The sequence below is a fragment of the Cavia porcellus genome, unplaced genomic scaffold (genome assembly GCF_034190915.1).
Source record: "Cavia porcellus strain 051 isolate PalLab524CR breed Dunkin Hartley unplaced genomic scaffold, mCavPor4.1 scaffold_23, whole genome shotgun sequence".
In the NCBI taxonomy this organism is placed as follows: domain Eukaryota; kingdom Metazoa; phylum Chordata; class Mammalia; order Rodentia; family Caviidae; genus Cavia; species Cavia porcellus.
The window spans coordinates 59,808,140-59,834,531 of NW_026947506.1; positions in this window are offsets into that span (position 1 = coordinate 59,808,140).

The following is a 26,392-nucleotide window of genomic DNA, read 5'->3' on the forward strand; positions in this document are numbered from 1 at the left end:
TAAATTTTTGTGTACAGTTTAAAATAAGGGCCCAGGTTCCTTTCTTTGCATGTGGACGTCCAGTTTTTTCAACTTCATTTTCTGAGGAGATTTTCCTTTCCCCATGGTGTGGCCTCGGCCTCTGTGTCAGAGATTAGTTGACTGTGTGTAAGAGGGTTATTTCCGGGAGCTCTGTGTATTTGATCATCTGTTTTTGTGCCAGTACTATAAACTCCTCACTGCTGTAGCTTTGTAATACATTTTGAAATCAGGACACTTGAGGTCTCTAGTTTTGTGTTTCTTAAGTTTGTTATGACAGTTCTGGGTCTTTTTTACTTTCATACAAACTTAGGATATTTTTCTATTTTTGTGAAAATTGTCATTTGAATTATAATTATAATCAGAATTGCATTCAATTTGCAGATCACATGAGTCATATGGGCATTTTAACAGCATTAACTCTTCCAATCCATGAATATCTTTCTGTTTGTGTTTTCTTTAGTTTCTTTGATCAATGTTTTACAGCTTTTAATGCTTACATCTTTTACTTGCCCAGTTAAATTTATTAGTAAGTATTTTACTCTTTCATATACAATATGAAAGAGTACAAGTATACAATTACAAATGAGTTTTTTTTCCTTAATTTCCCTTTCAGGTAGTTTCTCTTTCCAGTACAAATGCGACTCATTTTAGTATGTTCATTTTGCATGCTATAGCATTATTGAATTGTTATTAAATGTGCTTTATTTTAAGGAAATCTGTAGGTTTGTATCCATAGAGCATCTTGTCTACAGAAACAATTTGAAACCTTTCTTCCCTATTTTGAAATGTGCTGTTTCCTTTTCTTACTAGTGTTGTAATTTAAAATGCCTTTTTATGCCCTGTAACAAAACAATGGTAAGATGAGATACAAATGCTAAGGCTAAAAAGTACAACCCCAAATCAATAACTCTAAAGTGAAAGTAATAAAATCACACAGTATGCTGCACTTTTGATTTAGGAGACGTATTTAGCAGAGATGCAGCCATATGAGCAGACACACACACACACACACACACACACACACACACACACCAGAATGGTGTGTTTCTTAGCAGTACTGTTTCTAACAGCCAAGCATCGGACATAGTCCAATGCCCATCAAGTCACATGGACAACTGGATTGTAGTATACATAGTGAAGTACACAATCAGATGGACACCAGCTACATGTACCAACATGAACAAATGATATAGCATAACGGAACAAAAGTGCTGGACCCAAAAATAAATGCATGCTCTATGACTTTAACTGTATGAAGTTCAAAGCCAAATTCAAGTCTAAGAATGCACACTCAGTTGGCCAAATTCAGAAGCAAGTGGGTGACTCCTAATCAAAATCAGGGTGATACTTCTGTTAAACAGGAGTGTGCGGGACTTGGAAAGACACCATAAGTGGCTCTCGGTATTTGCCAAGTTGTGCCTCTTGGTGCAGACAGGGGCCATACAAATGTTTGTTTTGTGATAAGCCACTACATTCTCTATCTTTGAAGCATGTTCTCCATTGTATGTGGATTATACTCCATAGTGTAAAAGGGAACAGATTCTAGTGTGACAAGGTAATACAATGCAGTGTGATGATTTGAGTTCTCCAATGTTACGAATCTTGATATTCTCCATGAACATCCTTCACTCTCTTCTGTCTCTCTTCTACTCTAAGAAACATCCTACGTCGTGCACCTTGTTGAGAAATAGCAATGGTTCCAAGTGCCTAAGGAAAGCAATGGACTATAAGACCAATGTGTCCCCTTCTGGATTACCCATAGCCAGACCTGAGAGTGGAGGAGGAGAAGTATACAGGAACAGTAGGAAGATGGCAGAGGAAGATGACAGTGAAACCTTCACCAACAGGGGAGCAAGATGCAAAGAAGAAGGAGCCAGGCTTTGGCGTACTGGCCCTCCCCACACACATGCAACTCACACAAGCACGCATCCCCACAGGCCTGCTGGCAGCAGCCTGTGATACTCTCTGAGCCTCTCCCAAGTGTCCCAGGATGGGGAGGACACTTGGAATTGCTATGTAGAGATGACAGCAAAAAGAGAAACCTTTGGCAGTTGAACAACACTAAAATGGAAACAGTAGACATGTCCCCATCAGCAAGGAACAGCTGGGGCAGCCAATCATTCCCCAGCATTTTTTGGTACTGAAAATTGAACCTGGGGCCTTAATACTGAGTTATACCCCCAGCCCTTTATATATATATATATATATATATATATATATATATATATATATATGTTATTTTCTGTGACATGTTTTCATTAAGTCATTATGTTGCCCAGGCCAAGCATGAACTTGCAGTCCTCATGCCTCAGCCTCCCAGAGTGCTGTATTACACACATCTTGCCCCCATAAGGGTCAAGACCAGACTGATAGTGCCATCAGGATGCAAAAGAAGGACTTTGTCCCCACCTCCTGGTTTTTATAGGCGTGATTCAAAATGTAAGCCCAAGATTATTTTTAACATCTCTTTCCAGAACTAATGATGACATTTGCATTCTGCTTTCAAACATATTTACAACAGTTATTTCAGCTTAATTCTGTGTTTAAATGACTTCTGTGCTTGCTGTCATTTTTCTCCATGCCCCACGTGGTTATTTGCGGATCCTTCGCTGTGAGTCAGCCTTCGGGTGGCTGGCAGGCCTCTTTGTCAGCTTTCTGAGCGTAGGTAGGTGGCTGATGTTGCTCCGGAGTTGCTGCCACCTGAGAACACCATCCGTGTTTGTACCTTGACACATGAGCAGAATCACATACAATGACTCCTTTTCAAGACTGTCATCTTTCGTCTAAATGGTCCCCTATTAAGTGCTGCAAAAGATGAACCTGAAGTGAGTCTTTCACCCCTTTGTCCTTCGTCTGTTCTTTCTGGAGTGTGCGTGGGTGTTTATTTCTTTGGCCTTGAAGTTTCAGTATTTCACTAGCATGTTTCTAGGTGTTGATCGGTTGTCATTCTCTCTCCCTGATGTCTGCTGAGTGCTCTTGATCTGCTGACGTAGGTCCTTCTCTAGCTCAGAAATGTCTCATTCTGCTATTTCTTTGCCTGCTCCTTCTGTTCCATGCACTCTGATCTCCTGTTCAGTGATCTGGGTTTTCAGGAGACTGGCATTCCATGGTCCCCCAGAGCTGTGCTTACCTCTGTCAGCTCTCAGCTCTGATCACTTTGTTTTTTACTGAGCAATGTGCTCAAGTTTACATCCATTCGGGGACCTGTAAATGGGATGTTTATTTAAATAAGCCAGTGTTTGACCTATTTTTTCCCCTCTAGCTTGTGTAGATAGATGTTTCCTCTCTATATACATTTGGCCAAAGGTAAATTACATCCATTGGGCACAGAAACAAAAGGAGAAGTTTCCTTCTGCTGCCAACTATGGGCTCGCTCCTGGAGCTGGACTTGCACAATAGCTCAGCCAACATGATCCCAGCTCTCTTTGCAGACTCCTTGTACACCTGGCCTCTGATCTGCAAAGCATGGCCCAAAAGAAAATCAGAAGCTTATTCTCAGCTGCAGAAATAACACCCAACGTCTTGCTTTCTCGTATTAGCCATCAGAATCAGGGTTTTTGAGGGATCGAGGTGGAGAAGATCCTGTTTTTTTTTTTTTTTTTTTTTTTTAACGTACTACTCACCCAAGCAAGTGATGTAATTTTCCCTCCTGTTGCTTGCAAGCGAAAGCTGAGTAAAGAGTGAGCTGTGACTGGGTTTCAGATGGCTCTCCTAATTGTGATCATGTTAGAGCAATTTCCGGGAGCTCAAATAATACCTGTCATTTCAAGTGCAGGAAAGGTTGAGAGGGAAATGCATTGCTAATTCATATCATCTGCTGAAACAGGGCATGGTCGTCTCTTTAAGGCTTTTCCTTTTAAAGGTTCCCTCACTATAGATTTCTAGTCACTGAGTAGATCCCAGTGCAGGAAACATGACAAATGTCAGGCCTTATGTGTGATGTTGGCTGTAAGCTTCTGTAAATGTAAAAGACTGTGACTGTCCTTTTGTCTATAAAGGGGTTTCATATCCTCCTTGGGAAAAGTTGTGGTATAAATTATAAAGACGTCTGGAGTCTAAATGACTTTGGTTTTGCAAGCTTGTCTACCAAATGGCCTCCCATTAATGTTAATACTTCTCATAAAACTTAAATCCTGCTATATCTCATTAAGCTTTCGCTTACTGATGTGGAAACACCAGTCTCCCTCTCTCTCTTGCTCTCTCTCTCTCTCTCTCTCTCTCTCATTTTTCTTTTGTTTTGTTTTGTTTTCTCATAGTACTTGAGAATCAATCCCAGGTCCTTTGCACTGAGCTACTTCCCCAGTTTTCTTTTGTTTTGTTTTTCTCCTTTTCATTTTTAAGACGGGGTCACATTGAGTCATTAAATTGTCCAGGCTGATTTAAAATTTCTGTCCTCCTACCTCAGCCTTGATGTAACTAGGACTATAGATGTATATTATGTCACCATGCTCAGCTGCCAGTGTCTTCAGGAACTCAGCCAGGTGTCTTAGTCTGGACTCTCCCCAAAGGCAGAGCCTAAAGCAAGGCTTATGTATTTATGTGTTTTGTTTAGGGAAGTGATCGGAAATAATCAGAGAATAGTTCAGGGAGACTGAAATTGAAGGGAAGGGAGGTCAATCTCTAGCTGTAATATGAGCCAGTCACCACTGCAAGAAAGTGGGGTGCTAACCTCCTAAGCTCGGCCACACAGATGCCACCTCTTATTTGTTTGTCCTAAGATACAAAGGGTAGTATTAAAATGTCAGCTCCTATGTCCCATTGGTCAAGGGTTGCCCATGGGCATTGGCGACCCCCCACACTTGCAGGACTTCCTAAGTGCAAGTGTGAGAATGGCCATGGGACCCTGAAGTCACCCCAAAAGAAAGAGAAGACAGAGGTATCTGGGACAGCTGAGGACAGGTACCGCTATTGCAACTACAAACAGTTGGTTACCAATGGCCACTGCCAGACTACTAGGTGGACTAAGAGATATGGCTATAGTTGGCCGAAGTGTCCCCCAGAAGCTCATGTGTCACAGGCTGAGTCTCCAGCTTGGCACTACTGCAAAGTGCTGAAAGAGGTGAGGCCTGTCAGGGTCGGGTTACTAGGGGTGTACCCTCAAAGGGCACTGGGTGCACCAGTTCTTTTCTCTGTTCTTTCACGTTCCAGCCATGAGGTAAATGGCTCCGATTCACCCTATGCTCCCTGCTATGATGTGCTGTCTCACCCCAGGCCTAAAAGCAGGGGACCAGCTGACAATGGACTGAAATTTCCAAAATTATGAGCCAAAGAAAACCTTTCTTCTTCAGAAGTTCATTATCTCAAGTATTTTGTTGTAGTAACAGGAAGCTGACTAATAGGGGCATGAAACAGACCACAGTCATGTTCATTTGCAAACTCTGAGTCTTATTTGTGTCCTTTTAATGCTTGCTCTTATAACTAATAAAGCCAGTGCTCTGTAGCCAGTGAAAGGGACCAAGGACTGCATGTATTGGGAGTGAAATAGAGGGGAGACACAGAGAGACAGAGATGGATGAAAAATAGGAGGAAGGAGAGGAAAAGGAGGAGGAGGAGAAATTAAGAGTGTATGCGGGGTGCTCTGGTTAACAAAAGTAATGAGTAACATTTTCGAAGTAAATATAAAATTCATATAAATAAAAAGTGTTCTTCTGGGTGCTTGTACACACATAAGCTCTTTTAACTATCACTGGAACTGTAAGAAATAGACACTGTCATCCTTCCATAGATTAGGAAGCTGATCAGTAGGATTACCTAACACATTTGTAGGTAGGTGTACAATGGCCATCCGTGGACTTGGGGGTGGGGCAATGCAAAGTGGCTGTCTGTACACCAGAGAGCTGGAGCGTCCAGTCAATGATTGAAGGCCCAGAGCTCACTGCAGAGCTTAGTGCAAGTCAGAGCCAGGAAACAGAAGGGGAAGAAAAGAGGATGGGATTTGCTTTTTCCTTTTTAAGGATGGGGCAGTCCTTTGAATCTCTGCCTTACAGAGACTTTATTTCCAACTCCACACTAAGAAGACTGAGCAAAGTTTCCTGTCTATCAAAGATTTTAAAAAGAAAATACTTAAATTTCAGACAAGTGCCTTCTGAAAGTATGAAATCCAAACTGTGTTGAGAAGTAAAGAAAACATAAGGAAACTATTTAACATAAAAACCTTTGCCCATCAGTGGAGCCCTCAAATGGCATCACCAAGGCTTACAGCTGCTCTAAACTCAAGCACAGATTCCCCCAGAAATAAGTAATCCCTAACCAATAAGAACACGCAGTGAAAACTGCCAAAAATATGAGAAAATACAGAGAAGACGTGATAGACTTGGGCCTCTAAGAGACAAAAGAAACTAATCCTGCAGAAGAGGGCTGCAGAGGGGACACTAGAGGGACAGAGACATTCAGGAGAGCTCTGGGCCCCACAGGCTCAGTTTGGATTGGGCTTGAAAGGGGAAGCCGCAGTCTACTGTGTAACTCATTCCTGTCTTAATGGGTTAACATTATGTGTGGAGCTGGGGTGCAGCTCAGGGCAGAGAATGTGGGAGGCCTGGATTCAATCTGCAGGACCACGAAGAAAAGGAAGGAGGGAGAGAGGAAGAATGGAAGGAAAGAAGGAAGGGAGGAAGAGGGGAAGGTAGGTGGAGAGGGAGGATGGGCAGGCAAGATGCGAATCGGCCACTAGATGCGGTAATGCAGACGTCCTGTCCAGGGTTTTAAAATACTAAAAAGGCTACTCACTAAAATATAATATATACCCACATATCTATCCCAATGTGTAGGAGATAGATAAGTGAATATGTGGGTGTTTGCACCCAAATAGCTATTGAACATACCCTGTATAAAGAAGAACTCAACATAGACATAACCTGTATCATATAATGAGCAAAAGGATGACTCATGAAACAGCACCAGGATAATAACTTATCAAATGAAAGGAAAATGTAACTTTTCTCTTTAAAATTCTGTATCTTTAGAGTGGGAAAAGGTATCTTAATTGGTGTCAAAAAGCAAAATTCACAATGAAGTACAAAATTAACAAAATAGACATTTAATCAACCAACTAGGAGAGAGCAATGTAGATAAAAAGAGTCTCATCAAGGTCACACAGATGAATTCCAAAAATCCACAGAAAAATATAAGCAACCAAATAGAAAACAAAACAGTAAAAATATGTATGGATAATTCACAAAATAATAAACTCACATGGCCCATGAATATGAAAAACATTAAAGTCTTACAGCTACTATAAATCAAGGAAATGAAAATGACAATATAGGAACAACTTCACATTTAGTGTGTTAGCTAGCTCTCTTGTTACTATACCAAATGCCTGAGTCAACTAACTTATAACAAGAAAAGCTTGCTTTTCTTTCTCAGTTTTGGATTGATTGGCCAGTTGCTTCTGGGCCTGCAATGAGACAGCTCATGATGACAGGAGACTGTGGGGAGCCAGAGAAAAGACAAAGAGAGGAATTGGAACAGGCCAGGATCCACTGCTCCCTCCAAAGCATGTTCCAAGGAACCCAATTAGGCCCCACTTCTGAAGGTTTCTACTACCTAGTGGGCACAGGAGTGCACACTGGCTACTCCAGCACTTGGCAGGCTGAGGCATGAGAATCACAGTGTTGAATCCTCCCTGGACAACTTAGAGAGACCTGTCTCAAAATTAAAAAAAACAAAAAAAGAAGAAGAAGAAGAAGAAGAAAAAGCTGAGGATATAGCTCAGTGCAAAGCGCTCAATTCCTAACACTATAGTAATTAATAATAAAATAATAATTTTACCACCTCTCACTAGCATCAAGCTGGGAGCCAAGTCTTTATTGGCTCCATTACAAATAACTCTTTTGCCCAATTCTCTCTGGGCCTGGCCGTTCCTATTCCATAACAAACCCAGTCATTCCCTCCGCATGCCTGTTCCCAGGCTGCTGATTCTTCTGTAGGAGAAACCTTGCAGTCATGCTGCCTGGGCTCACTTTCAGTGAAGGCCACTCATCATGCTCAACCATGCTCACAGCTGCACATCCACAAGCCGGTGCTCAGCACTGGCCGCAGGCCTGCCCTGCGACCCTGAGGACTCCCCCCTCACTGCTTCTGAGATACCAGCACAGACCTCTGGAACCCCTGCCCACTGTCTGGGCTGAGGCCCCACCTGGTGCTTCTGTGAAAACTAGGTTGATAATTACTGCCCTCCCCGACCTACCAAGTGCAACTGCCCCAAACACACACACATTCAAGATATCATCCAAACTACAGAGAATGCTAACGTTGGTTTTAAAAATTATTACATTAAAAAACCACATTGCCACAAATGCCCTCAAAATATTCCCCCTTGCTTCAAACATACTTATCTCACCATTCTCCATCCTCGCTCATTTCTGAGGCATTTCTGGAGTCCTCCTTCTTCAGGGTCTTCAGTTGCCTTCTCATGGCCGCTTTAGTGTCCTGAGCTGACTCAGAATGTTTTTCTTTTATGGTTATTTCCAGTTGGGGAGGAGCCAAAAGTTTCCAGCTCAGCAAATAGGGTGGACGAGGACGTGCTTTAATAGTTTTACAAATCTGCCTCTGTTGGGTGTCACGCAGCAGCAGCATTCGCCATATTTTATCACACTATGTAAACACACTCACTAAGAAGACTCCCAGAGCTACCTCAAGAACTTGTGAGAACAATGAAACAAATGTGTTCAAAGCCAGGAGAGGCATCTTGCAGGGGATTAAGAGCGATGAGTCTTCATTGTAATAATTTTTAATGTAAACATTCACCATATATTTTAATGCACACCTCAGACATATTCTCTGCCTGTCACCACGTAACAGGGGATGAATACCCTTCATCCTATCACAGCCTGGGTGAGCGTGAATGTAGCTACATCCTCCTGACTTCCACCCCCTCAGCTTTATTCCTGCCATATGCTCTTGCTATCTCAACTCCCGTCCTGAATCACAGAAACATGCTTCACAGCTTGAGCAATATCCTGTCCTGACTCCGTATGCCCTCTCACACCTCCCAGCTCCCTTCTTGGTAAAATGTATCAGGAATGTGTTCCTGCCACCTGCCTCTTCCGCCTCACCTCTCACTCTTCTGTCCATCAGCCAAAGGTTCATCATGTCCTGTTGTCTCCATCCTTCAGGTCAGGAGAGAAGAGGCACTCACAGATCAATGCAGAGTGGATTCCCATGGCTCAACACGGACCATGTCCAAGATAAAGCTCTGGGGCATCCTCTCCTTCTAGGGCATTCCTGTGCCCCACACCTTGAGATCACACCTGTGCCTTGCTGACCTTGATTAACCAGTTAGGCAGAAGAGCCACCCAATTCACACTGCTGCCTTGTAGAGCCTGGTGGGCCCCTTCCCAGCACCTTCCGCTCCTTCCCAGCCCACGGCCAAGTTCATCCTTACTGTGCCCTCCCTGCAGATTCCACAGGTGGCTGTGCACTTGACAGAGGTGGGCGTGTGTCTCTGCCAAGCCCATTATGTTCAGCATCCCTTGTTTCCCCAGACTCAAGCTGAGTAAATCATATCTTCAATTTAACTCTTAATCAAGGGGCCCTGGAGTCTGACTGCAGAGACTTCCTTTACGGCTCCTCCTGTGCCAGGTATGAAAGTGAGGAATGTCTTACTCACTCCGCTGTACCATTCACATGCAGTAAATTACAGAGGCCCAGCAGCAAAGTGAAGTTATATTTCACAGAGCAAAATGGTAAGGGCCTGGCTTGGCACCGCAGAGGCAGAAAGGAGGAGGAAGTGGGAGGCAGAGTCCTAAAGCGCGGGCGTTTGAGCAGCGCACCGTCTGGAATCTAGGCTGACACAGAGCAAGGAGCGGGTGTTCCTCTTTTACCAGAAGAGGAAGAGAGAAGCTAAGCTGCCATGCAGTGATCTCCGTAATGTTGTGAAACAGCCAAGAGGCTCTCTCCAGAACAGATGCCAATGCTCTGCTCTCAGGCATCTCAGCATCCAGAAATACAAGCCAAATACCCTTCCGTTCTCTGTAAGCAGCTTTGTATTGGGTATTTTGTTACAGCAACAAGAAGCAGAACAGAACACTTTGATCTACAAGGTACTATTCCACGTGTTCCCTAAGGCTCCTTGCTCCTCGGTCTCTTATCTCCACATTTGGTTTCTATCAGCAGCTTCTGGCTGCCTTTCACTTTAGGTCCACGTGTTAAGTGACTTGATTTCTAACATTGACCTTACTGACCAGCCCAAGCCTCTGCATTTGCAGGTCTTCAGGGGACCCAGACACCTACACCTTTTTTTTTTTTTGCAGAATTAATGACAAAATGTAGAGGAAGAGCTCTCCTATAACCTACTTCAGGGAAAACTGCATTTTAATTAACCAATTTTTCAGTTAGGAATAATAATTGTTGGTATTAAACAGAGAAACAACCTACACTGACTGAACAAAATAGACTTTATTTTTCTTGTATAAGTAACCCCAAAGTAGGCTTTCCAGGGTAGTGCTGTAGCCCCACAATTCCATTAAAAGACCCTAGTTCCTCATGGTATTTCTGCTCAGTCATCCTCACTGTGTGCTTCTTGCCTCGTGGGCACAACATGGTTGCCCTACCACACATATTACATCTAAGTTCCAGAAGCAGATCTTCTGCTGATCTTGTGAGAGCTCATTTTTGCCTATGAGCTCAACTTGTCAGTAAGGGTCTGCTTCCCACAACTGACATGGCTGCATTCATTTGGAGACTTGGTACACGTGTGTGCAACACATCCTAATTCTTTTTACTTCCTCACCCCTCCATCTCTTATTCCCCTTCCCATTTGCAAGAGATCTGTTTCCCTGTTTCCTGTTATCTGTCTTTCATTTTGTGATTTAATTTATTCATACTTTGGGTTTCTTATATAAGAGAAACAATACAATATTTAAGCTTGCGTGTCTCATTTATTTCCCTTAATGTTATGCATGTTCTCATGCAATTCTTATAAAGACTTCTGCATACCAAGTGTTGAGTTCAAAACAGGCAACACCTATTTAATTTCCCATGTTGTGAAAATTCTATGATTTCAGTTTTAAAAGACTAAAAGCAGATTCGGTTTTTATGAACAGTCGCCTTCTGTGCTGGCTTGGTTTGAATGCAATCATGGGTGCTGGTGTTTTTCAGAGGTCATGAAACTCACAGCCAGGGTGGCCCTGGAAATGTCTTTGGCTCAGCAGGGACTGCCAGACATGGCAGATGGGAACACAGGGAAGACAGTGGGGGCACTAGGTTAATATTAACTGGTGGCTGGCCTGGTTGGTGGCCTTGTGTGCTATGCCTGAAAGCCTCTGGGAGGGTGGAAAAACCAAGGGCATCTGCATGGGCCTTCAGTTCATTCCGTATGTCTAGGTCAGTGGTGGCAAGCCTGCAGCCTGTGTGCCACAGAGAGCTTTGCACAGAGGTTTGTCATCACTGGGCTAGGTGATCATTGCTAAGAGGCAGCAAACTGGTCCTGGTCTGTGACACTGCTAGGCCAGACAGCCTGCTGAACTCCAGTGTGCATTCCTTTTGCACGGCCGGGATGGAGTCCTGCCATCAGACATGCCTATGGGTGGCTGTGAAGAAAGAGTGGAGGGGTTCAGAGTTGGAGGGAAACCACAGAGGTGTCTTCTGGGGGTCCCACCATCTCAGAAAGCTTCCTCCAGCCTGGCCATTTACCCCTCAGGAAATCTCACTGGAGCCAGGCATGGTGCTACTCACCTGTGATCCCAGCAGTACAGAAGGAAGGAAGGAAGAAGGAAGGAAGATGATCACTGGACAGTTTAGCAAGACTTTGTCTCAAGAAACAAAAATAAAAAGAGATGAGGGATGTAACTTAGTGTAGCAGCCCTGGATTCAACCCCCAGTAATGAAGAACAAATCTTTGGGAAAGGAGAATTTATCCCTGAATTTCCCCTCCCCTCAAAATACTAACAGCTAATCAAGTAGGAGGCCCAGCCAAGCAGGAGCCAGCACAGAAGCTGCATGTATGAGTCTGAGCTTCTGCCATGCCTGTGGGCAAGGACGGGATGGTGGTCAGCCCTGTGGGGACCAGAGCAGCAGACCCCTGTGACTCAGCAGTCCAAGCCCCAGGAACTCACAGCGAGGCCACAGCTAAATCTCTCTGCCCTCTGAGCACCCACTGCAGCCTTTTCCCAGCTTGGGCTGTGTGACATGAACCAATGTGTAGGTCACCATGAAATCTGACTCTAGTCAGCCTGTGTGAACGTGAGCAAATCATGCACATGGCTGAACTCCCGATCCTCATCTGCAAAGTATATTCTCTGACATTCCTACCTCACAGGGCCATTGCGAGGACCCAGAAAGCTTATTCTTAAGACCAAGCATCACAGAATCTTACAAAGGTTCAGCTAGTTGATATTTTAGGTTTTAGGAGCCCACTCAGTTCTGCCACACTACCAGTAAAGCCACCATAGACATTATGTAAATGAATGAGCATGAGTAGGTTCTAATAAAACTTTATTTACCAAAGCGGACTTGGCTCACAGACTTTAGTTTGCTAGTCTCTGGTGAAAATGATGCTCCCAGGACCCAGCTAGCCCCATCTGCCTCAGGAAACCCTGTTGCTCTATCTTTATCCTAATGACATGTGGACCTGTAACCCTTAGGTATGAGTCACCCAACTGCGGACTTGCATTCTCTCTTGATCATGTGTTTACAAGTCTCCATCTGGAGTGATGCCCTGGAAGGCATACATAAGTGACGCAAAAGAAAATACTGTGAAAATCATGAGGAAAATAAAATTAAGCATGTTAGATAAATAGGTGAAAAGTTCATAGACATTTAGGGGTTGGAGGAATTCAATTCAACTCAGGAAGAATGAGTAACGCAAAAAACCAAAATGGACATTAATCATATTGCAGGAGGAATGAGAGGCGTTGTCATATGTTGGTAAAGACAGTAAATTTGGAAAAATCAGGGAGAGACTTTTTCCAATTAGGGGGCTTAGAAAAAGCAGCAGAGGCCAGGTCTGGGCCCATCTGGCAAGCACAATTATGAAATAAGGCAGAAAAGAGGCTACTGCAGCGAGATCTGCTTGAAATTTTTAATGTGGCTTACAGGAATCCCCAGGATTGAATAGCCTTCAGGACCGAGGGTCCCAGCAGTAGTAATTGATCTCTGCTCCTTTTTACCCAAGCCTCTTATACTTTGGCAGTTATATTATGACATTTAACTCATGAACCCTGTTCAGCACACCCAGTATCCTCAGCCACTTCTCTGACCCTAAACATACAGAAGTCATTCTAGTCTTAGGAATATGCACTACGCTGAAATATCAAATAATGTTCCTAGAGCTACCTTCTTTTCAAGCTCTAAAACTAAAGTCTCTTTAAAATGGTCTTCACTGACCACCGACCAGCCATCTTCCCTGTTATGATTTACTCAGAATGTCCCGCAAAGGGCTCATGTGTTCAGAGGTTAGGCTTTTGAAGGATGATTGGCTCAAGGGAACACTATACTCATCAGAGCTGAATGTGCCTTTAGAAGTTGAGGTCTGGTCAAAAGAAGTTGCTCCCTGGAGGCAGGACTTGGCAGGCTGTATCACCCTCCCTAGGGCCTTCTCTCAGCTTCCTTCTGCCAGACCCTTCCTGCTTTGGAGCCAATCAACCATGGACTGAATCCCCTAAAACCTGTGAGCCAAAATACCCCTCTCCTTTAAGCTGTGGGTGTTGGATGTTTTATCTCAACCACAGAAATTGACTAAGACACTCCCTAATTCATCACTACAGATAGCTTATTACAAGTGTTTAAGAACTAAATTATGCCCCCACAAAAATTCATGTGCTGGAGCTGCAATGCTCGATACCCCCAGAATGGCTGTATTTGGAGATGGAGCCTATAAAGACGTAATTAAATTGAAATGAGGTTTTGAGGGGGACTCTGAGCCAATATGACTGGTGTCCTTATAGGAGGAAGAAATATGAACACAGACACGCACAGAGGTTAGACCACCATGAAGAAACAAGGAGAGAAGATCACCACGCACTGAGAGGAGATACCTCAGAAGGAACAAACTCAGCTGAAGCAAACCTCTGACTCCTGGCTTCTATGACAGAGAAAGTAAATCCCATCTACTAAGCAGCCTAGTCTAAGGTATATTGTTGTGGCAGTTGCAACCAGTTCATACACTTTGCCCATAATTTCTTCTTGTTTTTTAAGTGATTTGGCAACTAGAAATGCAGTTTCAGAAGAGAAGGAATCATCCAAGTTACATTCTTCAGCACTTATCACAGCACTGGGGACTTCACAGACACTCTGCAAATACTTGTGAATGAATTATTGCTTTACCAAGAGCAGGGAAAACTCTGACTTGAAGTCAAAGAACTTAATCGTTTCAAGCCAAAAAGGATTGCTGAGACGAGAGACTGACGCCCTTTACAGAATTTCACCTATATCTTCCTGGCCAGACAAGCAAAGCTAATTTTGACCCTGAGAGAGACACCCCTCTAAAGGGTCAAGGTTCGGGTATTGTGGAATATTTGGCAGGCCATCAACTGTTTCCACCACCACGGCTTTTCTCAATTGGCTTGGCTTAACGCCAGTAGCAAAATGAGTTGGTGAGTTATCTTTGTCCCCTGTGCCACCAAAAAGAAAAATTAAAACCACAGTCAAATACATAGAGAAGAAATGGTCAACACCTACAACATTCATGATGACCACTGGTCCAGCTGTAGGCAACAGTGAGAAGATCAGAATGCAGGGATACGCTGGACACCGAGAGGGAGAGAAAAGCAAGTAAAGCAGCTTCAAATCCCGTGACTGTCCCACCACCATTGGCCAGCTGCCAACAGCATCTCTGAAAGGACTGAGCATGGATGACCTCCTGAGTACTGTGGCTGCTGTCACTGCAGCGGCCTCAGGGGTGAGGATATTACCTTTTCCATGTTTTCACTTCCTTGAGCATGTAAGAGAGGTTCACGCAGAAATCTCTACAGTAAATCAGGGCCCAGACCTTTTTTTTTTTTTTTTTTTTTTTTTGTCTTTTTCATTTTTATCGGTTCCAGGGATTGAACTCATGACCGCCTGCTTGCAAGGCAGGTGCTTATGCCGCTGAGCTAAATCCCCAGCCCCAGGGCCCAGACCTTTATAAGACTTCAGGGAAGACTAGCAGATGGTCATGAGGGAAGTCACATGAACAGCAGCTACGGTAAGCATCAGAACCTTGCTTACTCGGCCCTAGATGGCTATCATGTGGCCAGGCACGTACCCCCACCAGTGAACGTGTGTCCGGGGGCTCCTAAATGTGCTATGGTCCAGGTCAAGCTCACTTCTATCGCTAGGCCAAGGAAGGCCTTCAGATAGGAAGTCTGCTTTCTCATTCCACATCTCCTGCCCCAGAGCTGGTCTCCTCTGAGGATGACTGAAGGTGAGGCTATCCGCAAGGCCCAGGCAAGACAGTCAGCACGCTGCCACATCAGCTCAGTTCCTGAAATCTGGGTCACCCACTCTGAGTGTGGAGAACAGCAGGAGACTGCAGTAGACCCAGTCTGCTTCAATAAAGACATTTCACATTGGCTTTATTGAAGGGTTCTGAATGCCTCAGAGTTGTGCCAATCCTGTCTATTATTCCCTTATCCCCAAATCTCAGGCTCTTCCTCCAGTTTCCCAGTATATTAGTACATTTTCTGTTACTATAAAGAAATACAGAGGCAGGATAGTTTGTAAAGAAAATGGGTTTATTTGGCGCATAATTCAAGAGGTTCAAGAACATGGAGCTAGTGGTGGCTTGGCACTGAGTAGGGCATGATGACAGGGGACATCACAATGGCAGTAACATATGTGAGATAGGAAGGTATCACAAGATGAGACAAGAAGCTAGGGGAAGGCTGAAGTTGCACAAGGACTACATTAATCCCTTCTGTGGATACAACCCCAATGACATGGTGACCTCCTAGTGACTGGGCTGTCACATTAAAGCTTCAATGATACCACCCATAATGGATTTATTAATGAGTAATTTGAGTGTGGAAGACCAGTCTGAGGATTGCTCTCAGAACTGGTATAAAAAGGGAACAAGAGGGGAGGATATCCATCTCTGATTTTGCTAGAGAAGGTTAGCTATTTTCTTTCCTTGAAGAAGATTCTGCAGCTTTTGTTGGAGGAGGAAGGGTCCTCATTGTCACCAAGGATGGCTGTTGTTCTCTTCAGGGGAAATGTGGTCTTCACTTTCATCTTCTGGCTCCGGGGCAGACCATTCAGCCTTCTGGTCCAGATTCCCTAGCCTCTGGCACCAAGCCTTGGGCTTTCCAGTGCAGATCCTTCAGTCAAGTTGCTACAGATTCTTCTGCATCCTAATATGAACTTACACAGTCCATGCCAATGGCTCTGGGACTTCAGCTAAACTCAAGCAGGACATTGCCATGAGACTCAGGCCCTTGGCTTGATTCTGCAGATCTCTAGTGCATGGACAGAACTTTTGTACTCTTCTACATATTTGACTGTGTGGGTGAAGATTGTCTGTTAAGCTTGTAAATTTCTGTGTCCTGCATTAAATCTGATCTCTTACTTCCTACTGACTGCAACACCATCCAATACTCTCACACTGAGATTCAGGGTCTCGACCCATGGACACTTTGGAGACATATGTTTTAAAAATATCTAAACCACAATACCCTAGCCCAGATCTCAAACTTTTAGATACTTTAGAAAATATGACTCCACATAGTAGTTTTGACCTTGTTGTGTTACTAGCCAGGAATCACAGATATGCTTACAATATACAGGTACTTAATATGCAGCCTCTGTACACAAGATGCTTAGAAAAAGTGAAGGTCGCCATCAACCAAAAGTATTATTTATGAGAGACTAAAAGTCTTTGAGTGTGACAATCTGAATGTTACTGGGCTCGATTCATGCTGTGATATTTTAGGGATGGTGGGTACAGAAACCCTGGATAAGTATTCTGTTGTTTGATCCTTGTGCTGCTTGCACAAATGATTGCCTGGGTAAATTGGTTTTGGGAAATTTTCTGATCTAAGCAGTGAAGATATTTATTGGTTTACAGTCTTACCTTCCTGAGCAAGGATTTCCTGAACCAATTTAACAAAGTTATATTGGCATACAAGTAGTCTCAGTTCTCAGGCCAGACAGTCAAGCATTGTGTATACAGACGATCTCAATTCTCAAAGCTAAATCAGCACTTGCTCCAAGAGCAAAGTCTTTGTGTTCAGGGCTCCTTCATATTCAGCAGGCTTTAAGCAAACCAGGTCTAAAGACTGCAGACAGCAGCAGCATCTCTCTCAGGGAGAGCACCGCCCAGTTGCTAAGAGACAGACCTAAAAGTCTGAAGAAAAGTGCTGCCCAGGTACCTGCAAAGCCCTAGCCTTGACCTAAGACTTGCAGGAACAAACGTTGGCAGTTATTACCCAAGTTCTCTGAAAATAAGGGTACTTTGTCCAGTGCGCTTTGAATGTGATGTCTCACTGGCCAGAGAGCCTCCTGTTCTACACACAGGCTTGGCTGTGAGACTTTCAGACCATTAAACTTTCAAGGCTACATAATTAAAAATCCCTTTGCTTAGCATATGCCCAGCTGGAGACTTGATTATTACATGAATTCCCAGGGTGCTTGCTTCTGGGGAAAGAATGTGACACTGGAGTCCTCATAAGTGTCTGACTCCTCAATATTGAGAGTCCTGACAGTAAATTTAAAATTGATATTCAGAGTTTATGCATCGGGCTCTGCTCTTCCTTTCTAAAGATGAGATCTGTGATTGGTGTCCAAATCAATTTCATTCCCTACCCTATAAAGATTGAAAGCCAGACTCTGAGCAGCAGACAATATCCCCTGAAGCTACCTGGATTTATTTTAATGGAATTCACACCTTGCAGCATCCCTGTCCTAAGTAATGAGCTCACACCATCATCTAGTCTCTGTCTTACCTCCGTTCAATTGGAAAAGCAATGCCAATTTCGAAATCGCTCATTTACAAATGAATATTTGAGGTCCAACTAGTGTAATTTAAGAGTGTACTGTGCAAACTTAAAGGTGTTGATCAGGACATGGAAAAGATTCCAGGTCAAGGTGGCAGACTAAACTTTCGCATGAAGCTCCCCCGTGTGTCTCTCAATAAACTAGAAATACTATATAATATATGGTATATGATTTTCACAAAATTAAAAATAGATATCCACACTCAGAAGCAAACCTGAGAAACCCCAAGTGACAGAAACATTGCAATGAGCACAGATTGAAATGGTGTGGCCAGAGGAGGAACCAAACCAGATCTAGGTAGAGGTTTTAAAGACCCTGTGGAGGCTGGAGTGGAAACTGATGTTCCCTGTTTATCACAGAAGTTGGTGGTGAACCCCTAACAAGAGCTAGGAACTAGGAAGTGTCTTTCCTATTCCTAAAACAGAATTAGAAATGTTACCATTGACCCAAACCATAGCCCTTAAAAAACAGAATCCTCTATCCTGTCCTGTTTGAAAGTATCAGATCAGAGTTTTTGCCTTTTCTTTTAAATGTTTTTGGTTTTTGGCTTTTTGGTTTGTTTCTTTGCTTTGGGTTTGGCTTAGTTTGGTTCATTTTGTTTCATTTCTCTTCATTTTGTTTTGGGATGGGATTCACTGTGCAGTCGAGGCCAGCCTCAAAATCACTATAAAATCCAGGCTGACTTCCAATATAATCCTCCTGCTTCTGCTTCTCAGAGTGCTGAGATTAAAGACATGTACCCAGCTGAATTAGAATTCTCCACCTGCCTATTAAACACAAAAACTTTGAACCTCAATAAAGGTACATACACTCGGTCCTGATATTTCCTCTGTGTCCCTAGAGGCAACTATTAAAATTCTTCCTTCCAAGGAAAGCCTCCTCTAACCCAAATACATGCTGTTGCCATAAAAAATAGTCTGAGCTGAACATACAGTCAAAACAACACACAAAAATCCAGAGCTCCAGGACATCATCAGCAAATACAATGAATGGCCGTATTCAAGGAATCACAAATAGTAAATCAAGATGAGTAGGACTTCAAAGTAACTACTTGAGGTCCACAACTATTAATAAGGAAATAGAGTATGTCAGGTATGAAAAGCATGCAATGGAAGCCAAAGAAAAGACAAATTTGAAAAACTTAAAAGAAATTATAGAAGTAAAAATGCAGTGAAGGGGGAAATATTCAGCAGACAGGGTAAACCAAAGATTAGAGGAAGTGAGGACTAGTGAAATGGGACGATCTCCCAAAGTAAAGTGGGAGAAAAAACTATGAGAGTGAAAAAACAATTACAAGCTCAAAGATACTGATAAAGCCAGTCCGGGAAGTAGGGAGACAGGAAGTGCAGCAACTGGAATCTACAAGTAGCAAGAGCCATAATCAGTAGTGACTAAAATGAGAGGATGACTGAGGTTTGACCCACAGCACGAAGACTCAAGGAAGAGGCTGTTCAGAGCCAGGACTGCACTGAAAACAAACAAACTGCAAATATGTTAAAATATTCATGTGAGAAGTAAATGAAAATCATTAGAAGAAAATATTTGAAAGTAATTTTTGACCTCCACTAGAAATTTCTACCAAAAAAATTAACAGAGAAATTAATAAGCTAAGCAAATCAAATTTTAAATTTCTGAGTAAAACTTCAGGTACAGTTAAAGACCACAGATTTAGAAAACAAAAATTTCATTTTATAAAATCAATGAAAATTAATTTTACTCAGAGCTTGTACAAATTATTAAGATAAGATAGCAAATGTATTAGCCACTTTCCCATTGCTCAGACAAAATACCCAACATCCACAGCCTAAATCAGGAGAGATTTACTTTGGCTCATAGTTGCCAATGGTTCAGTCCATGGCAGGCTGGATCCAAGGCAGAAAATGCACCATGCAGTCACATGGTGTAGGAGAGCTTCTCAACTCATAGCAGCCAAGAAGCAGAGAGAGAAAGGAGGAGCAGTGAGGAGAAAACACCACTCAAGCTCAGCACTTCTGGTGACCACTGCTAACCAGCCCTCACCTCCTAGCAGCACATTCAGCTAAAAGGTCATCACTGAATGGACCCACTGATGAGTATGTGCTTCATGATCCAATCATGTCCCAGACACATGCGACTTCTGAGGGGCATTCAGCTCTAAAACATCAAGCAAATACAAATAGAACCAAGTTATGATACTCTATAACTCATACAAGACATAAAGCCATGAATGGACAAATTCTGTAGAAATCAACCCTCAGCCTCATCCTCTCTGCAAGTCAGGGAAGTGCAAATTAAAACAATGAGAAAAATGCACAATATCCAGTGTTGTTGAGAATATGATGAAATGTCAAATGGAAACCTTAGACGTTGCTAGGGGAGCTGCAATAGAGCATAACCCCAAGGGGAGAAATTTGGCAATGTCTGGTAAAACCTAAGCCTAATAATTTTTTCTAGAATTGTTAAAGAAATTCTCTCATGGAGACTGATGGATGTACCCACGAAAATTTTTTAGCATTCCTGTTAATATTAGCAATAGCAATACATTAGGAAGAACTTAAAAATCTATCAAAAGTGAATGAATAAATTTTGGCATATCCACACACTGTGTCACTACAAGTGTTAAAACAAATTAGCTGGATTGATATATGTCAGTATGGATAGCTACCAAAAAACAAAACATGAATGGAAGAGTTGTAGAAAGATTTACACACAAGATCTATGTACATTTTTTTAATGTACAGAGCAATTTACAGACAGTCAGCCCTCTGTAACTGCCATGGACTGGTTCCAGGGTCCCTACAGTTTCCAAAATCCACAGACAAAAATCTCTTGTAGAAGATGACTTTGTATCTCTCTATAACTAATGCACATCTTCTTGCATTATGGTTTATATCTAGATATTCTTCCCCACTCCAAGAGCTTCATGCACCCATAGGTGGAGCTTTTAAAAAAGATTGGTTATGGGGCCACGTTAGCTGATTTTCTGTTAGGTGGTTTGGTCTGGTTAAAAAAGACAGGTCATGAGGGGTGTGATCTGGAAGGCTACATCTCCCCACTTGTCTCCTACCTCTACTCTGCTTTTCTTCCACTACACCCTTCTGCCATGCCAATCTGTCCTGGAACCAACCAACCACACACTCTAAAAGTGAGCCGAAATAAAACTCTCTTTTCATTTGTAGGCGTCATATAATGAGTCCCAGCAACAAGAAAAACTAACATATCCCATATAATGTATCTTGAATCTTGGATCTAAATTATTTATAATATTCTATTCAATGTAAATGCTATTTAAATAGTTGCTCTAAACCAGCTTGATCCAGAGAACACAGGCCATGATAAAAGCTATTGAGGTAAAATACAATTTAATGTTTTATAGTGTTTAGTGTTTCACTGGCTTTGCAGGCCTAAAGCCAGTAGTCTGGTCATCTATTCAGAGGATAATAATACATTACACAGCACTTATGCAGATCTCCTTCTGAAGGTGGTAGCCACTGTTAATTCCCTATTATCTTGTTTTAAAATCCTGTATCATTTTCATGGTTTTGTTGGGCTGGATTTTGTTCTCCTTTGTTCATTTTATTATACCCAATGGCATGGGCAACTATTTCAAAAATAATAAGATATATTATGGAAGCCATTTTGGATTTACTATTATCTTGTTTTGAAGTCCTTTGTTGCATTCATTGTTTTGTTTTTATTGGCTCTGTTCTGTTCTGTTTTGTTTAATTTTTATTGTGCCTGAGGGTATGGGCAGCTATTTTGAGGACAGCCAGAGGCATTGTGGTGGCCATTGTTGATTTCCTATTGTTTTAAGGTCCTGTGTTACTTGCACTGGTTAAAAAAGTTGCTCTAAACCAGCTTGATCCAGAACCATGGACTGGTTTTGATTGGCTTTCTTCTGTTTTATTTTACTTGGTTTCATTCTCTTTAAAATAAAAAAAAAATAGTTGCTTTAGTGCATCGTTTAAGGAACAATGACAAGAAAAAGTCTGTATATGTTCAGTACAATTTTTTTCAAATGTGTGTGATCTATGATTGGTTGAATCTGCATGTACAGAACTAACAGGTATGGATTGCAAGGTATGGCTGAGCAAAAAGGGGCAGGATGCTCCAAAATATGACAGCATTTGCAAATGAAGAAAGAGAGTTATCATGCTAGGTAAGAATACTGATGCTGATATTGAGCTACTGGGGTGCTGTGTTCTTTCCAGGGGTCCCTTCCAGACTCTTGTCCTGAACAAAGAACTGGACAACGAAGTAGTGAGGCTTTACATTTATTAAAAGGAGGGAAAGAAGTATGCTCTGAAAAGAAGTGCTTTGAAGAGTAAGTGTAAGCCAATGAAAGTAGGAAAAGACACGTGCTTTGCAAAGTAGAAAGGCTCACAGGGGCCACAAGGCTAATGGCCGCCATCTTACATGCACCCATTCTGATGTCAATTGTCAGCTGTCCTATCAGAAACCTGCTTGACCTCGTGCCAGAAGACTTGAAGAGAGTATTCTCTGACTAGTTTAGGGTTAGGGCTGCTAAGCTGCTCTGCACATGTGTGGCTCAGTGATCGACAGACCATGCACACATGGCCAGCTGGCTTGCTACACGCTTTTTCTGTGTTACAAAGGGGTTTCCAATAAATTATTCACTATAAATCTGCTGCCTCAGTGGTACTTCAACTTTATCTTTAAAAGAAATCTAAAACCATTACAGTAAGACTTATATTTATTTGTTATGCGTGGTCACGCATTTGTTAGATTATCTTCCTGTTTTCTTAATCATTCATCTTTCTGAATTAAAAAAAATAGCAGGAAGAAAGCTTTTAAAAATACATTTGATTATTTTAAAAATTTTCTTGTTAAGGTATAAAATCATAGAGTAAGTACAAATGTGTCACCTAAATGAAATCCTTTCTATATCCATCAAATATTTGTTCAGCCACTTGTTGAGTTAAACCAAATCACAAGGGCCCACATATCTTGTTGGAGATTCAGAACGTTGCCTGAGAATCCTGCTTATCTCCAGCTTCTTCCAAGAGAGATTTCTTTCATTAAGCAAAAATGGGCTCGTGAGAGAAGATAGAATAGAGAGTCTGGAAATGACAAATTATTAAGGTGCTCTGATGAATAGCTGTTGCATCTTGGTGAGTTCAGTCAGCTCTTTTCCTGTGTTAGAAAGGGGTTTCCAATAAATTATTCGCTATAAAGCATCTTTCCTTTCCAGGAAATGCAGCAGGTTGGAACAGGTCCATGTATATAATCATATACAGTCCCAAGCCAACCGCAGAAGAGTTGAGGTCTAATTGGTGCCTTAACTAGGCCTGGGGCAAAAGCCTGTTTAAATGCAATCAATATTCACAAGGTAAGACAACAAGGATTGCACAGAGCAGAACAAGTCAAGATATAGATTTCCTCTTACAAGTCAGCACGGAGCTAATAATTTACCCCAGACAGATCTGTGGAGGGTGGGGGACCACTCTATGAATACTTGGGCTTTTCTCCAGGCCCTAAAGGGCATTCAGAGTGAAGGCTCAGGGGTCTGTCTTGGGTGCTTACCCAAGGGAACAGTGGAAGAGGAAACAAGATCTCAAAAAGAGATCTAGCAGGGACTGGACCTGCATTATCAATTAGCCTAGGTCCAGAGAGCAAGCAGTCTGGCAGTGATGAAACAAAATAGAAATGGTGGTTGTTTTTTTAAAGTGCATGTTCAGGAAGATTTCTCTGCTTTTTGCCTATCCCTGCAAACAGCCAAATGTGAGGTCTCTGGGACATTTCCAATTCCCTAGAATCTTCCCAGATTGAAATGATACAGCAAATGTCCTTGGCCAGCTGACTAGGATTAAGGAGACCTAAATTCCTGTCTCAATTCTGTTACTATCAAGGGAAGCCCCTGCTGTGATCCTCTGAGGACTCAATTTTCCTCCCAGTCTAATGGGAACATAATACCACATGAACTATTGCTCAGAATAGTTTGAGAATCTTCTAACCCAATAATGCTTTTGAGAAATCTTAAATGATTACAATTCAGTAAGTATTTTTAAAAAGACTTCAAGTTCAAGCCAAGCCTGGACAACTTAACAACTTTAACAATATCCTATCTGAAAATAAAAAGAGCTGACAATATAGCTTGGTGTGAAGACATGCTGGGTTCAATCCCCAGTACTGCAAAAAAGGAAATAAATAAATACCAATCACACATGCTTTCCTTGCTTTAAAAATCTGGAAATCTGAAGCTAAAACAAAGGCACAGAATGTTTCCTCAACAAAAATACTTTTAAATTCAAGCCATCTGACTAACCCAGTCATAGATCCATGGCAAAATGTTCTTTTCAAAGAACTAGGTAACTTGATAAGTGAGCTTCACACAAAAGCAAACAAGATCTCAGTCCTAGCATTTGAAAGCCATGGTCTCTATCAGATGACTAAAAAAATAAGTTCAAGCTGTTACAATGAGGAGCAAAGCTGAAAGTCTGATTGTTTTGTATTTTGTTCTATGTTATGGTTTGTGTCTAGATGTTCCCCAAAGTCTCATGAAGTCATAGGGTTTTTTCAGGGGTGACTGAATCTAGTGTGTGTGATTAACTCATAGGGCAGTGCTGTGATGAGGTTACTGGTTTAAGGGTGGGTGATTGCTGTATCAGTCTACAGATTTTTGGCAACACCTAATCACAGAAGACTGAAAATAATATAAGGGACAGACAGAGGCTTGTCTCTTCCTTCAGCTCTTGTTGCTTTTGCTGTCTTCTGCTACCTTGTTCCATGCCACCCTGCCTTGGAGCCAGCTGATTATGGACTGAAACCTCTTCAAACTGTGAGCTGAATAAACCTTCTCCCCTATAACTTTGGGTGTCATGTATTTTGCCTAAGCAATGAGAAAAGTATTCAAAACTTTCCAACTGACTATTGTTTTACCAAATCTAATGCATTGCTTCCTACAAGTCGATTTATGCTTGAAGTTAAGAGACACCACATAAAATGTACACTGGACACAGGACTGTGTTAAATCAGCAGTGTCCTTCATTCCCAGCCTTTCTGAAGGGGTCAGAATGGTGGCCCTCCAAAAGATACATCCATGTCCTAATCCCCAGAACCTGTGAAAATTATCTTAAGTGGTAAAAGATGTAATTAAATTAAGGATCATAAGAGAAGTTTATCCTGGGTGAGTCCTACGCCTTTTCCTGAGCATCTATACTTTACAAATGAGCAGGTGGGGGTTTTTAAGGACAGACACAGAAGAGAAAGCGATGCAGCCACAGAGCAGAGACTGGAGTGACCCGGCTACACTGGAAGAGGCTACTAGGAAATGGAAGAGGCAAGGAAGGAGGTGCGGTCAAAAATACAGTGAGTGCTGCTGCCAAGTGGCATCCATCAGGACAGAAGAGTCATAAAAACGTGACAGTGTGTCCTCACTGACCCCACTCACTGGATCTGGCACCGCCAGTCAAAATGACCATGAAAGGGAAATGTTTTGAATCAGTTCAGGGCATCGAGGCAGCCATGATGGTTTAACTAAAGATACTCACAAAATGGACTTCCTGAGCTGCGTCATACAGTAGCAAGATGATGGGACAGTGTGTGTGACGTGAAGGGGACTGTGCTCAGGGATGGCTAATGAGTCTTTTCCTGTGATATACTTTTAAAAATTAAACTTTCACTGTATTTTCCCATCACAGTTTTGTCTACTGGACACAGCACACGTTATAGTATAAGAATAACAGTACATGAAAATAATGTCAAGGAAAACAAATGAAGAAAACTAATCAACACAATAAGGGATACTGTGGATATAAAGCTGAAAACTTTGAAATGCTCCACATACTTACCACAGTGAACCAATATATTCCATAGATAATGTGAGAGAGGAAGCTGAAATAGCTAACAGTGTCTCTGAGATAAAAAAAGAATAGTTCTAGGAGAAAAGTATCTATTTCTTTATATTGAATGAGCAGACTCCATGTTCTGTAGTGAAATATCTTCAACATCTTCTTTACGGTGGACACTCTGAGGAGATTCGAGGTCACTTTCTTCTCCTGACAATCCATACAGGCCCTTGAGATCTCCCCAGGAATAAATACAGTTCCTGGGGACAGCCTAATGAGGAACCATTAAGTAGAAAGAGAATAATTTCCTAGGCTCCCAGGCCAGCACTGCAGAGGTGCTAACAAGGATCACAAGACATGAAACCAGACAAAGGAAATATTTCACTAGGGACAGGGGATTTTCTCACAATGACCAGTCTGGAGACAGCATGGGGTTTAAAATTCAGCTTCAATGGCAAAGCCATAGCAGTCAAGAAAAGATGAGAAAGACAGGTAAAGAAGGCAAATGATGTCTGAAATTTCAACACCACACATGATTCTGGCTGCAAAGGACATGATTGGGAAATCAGTAGAACTCGAGAATGGTGTGAGCTTCTGCAGCAGCAGGCATCCGTGTGAACTTTGTTTGGTTTCACTGGCTCTGCAGAGAATGCCCTTATTTAGCCAAAGTCACA